This window comes from Elephantulus edwardii, unplaced genomic scaffold (assembly GCF_000299155.1).
Source record: "Elephantulus edwardii isolate Elephantulus edwardi_28Jun2011 unplaced genomic scaffold, EleEdw1.0 scaffold00045, whole genome shotgun sequence".
NCBI lineage: Eukaryota > Metazoa > Chordata > Mammalia > Macroscelidea > Macroscelididae > Elephantulus > Elephantulus edwardii.
In genome coordinates this window covers 17,383,811-17,384,857 of record NW_006399795.1, presented here as the reverse complement: position 1 = coordinate 17,384,857, position 1,047 = coordinate 17,383,811, and positions in this window count along the sequence as shown.

Here is a 1,047-nt window from a genome sequence, read left to right as displayed (position 1 = left end):
TATATTTATTTTTTCTTCTGATAATGTTTTAATATTATGACTATTTTCTGTACGTGTAGTATATACAGAAATTTGACAAAGAAAAAAAAATAGTAATAAAGTTACTTTATCCAGAAACGTGTAAGAGTCCTATGTATTCATGTAGAAAACAGTGAACAGGCAAATATCCCCCCAAAATGAATATAGAAACAAAAAATAATTTTTTCTAAAAAAGAAAGACCACAGTAAAACACAAGCCTAACTAGAAATGTATATATTTACCGATCGATGAAATTGATTATATTGTTCATATTGTATATACATTCTTAATATTGCCACCAGGAGAAAGGTGGGTCCAGCACTTTTGAATAGCAGTTTCTTGACCCACAAAGACACTTATATATTACCTCTGAAGTCAGTACTACTACCTACCAATGCATAATGGTTTATTTCCTACCGAAAGACAAATTATATGAATTATGAAACCGATATTATTCTATAAGCATGCAACAGTTATCTATATTTTACAATGTAGTCATCCATGTTTGTAATTCAATTTGAATCATGGAGGGGGAAGTAAACACATTTAGGTGTTTTTTTAAGAGTAATTTTTACATGAAAAGCAACATGTTAGTATTTCCTTTGACCTCTGTTTCTGCGTTGGTTTTCTTTTTTTTATTTATTTTATTAATTTTAATGAGCATTGACAGAGATTTTGGATTTCCATTCATTCATTGTTGCAGTATTTTCTCTACCCTCCCCCCCCCAGTTCGTTCCTCTCTCTCTTTTTTTTTGAAAAGAACTATCTAAAAGAAATATGTTTTTGTTATGTGCTGTCGAGTATGATTAGGTACTATTTGCATGATAATCATGCAGAATAAGAGTTGCATAGCAAAAAGTGGACTGAGGAGCGAGGGGGAGGGAGGAAATTGTGTAACAATGAAAAAATCTTTTTAAAAAAGAAACGCTAACTGGGGAGTGGGAGATAGGACGATGTGCAGCAATGAATGAATGGAAATCTAAGTTTTCTGTAAACTTTCATTAAGATATCAATAAAACCACTGTTGT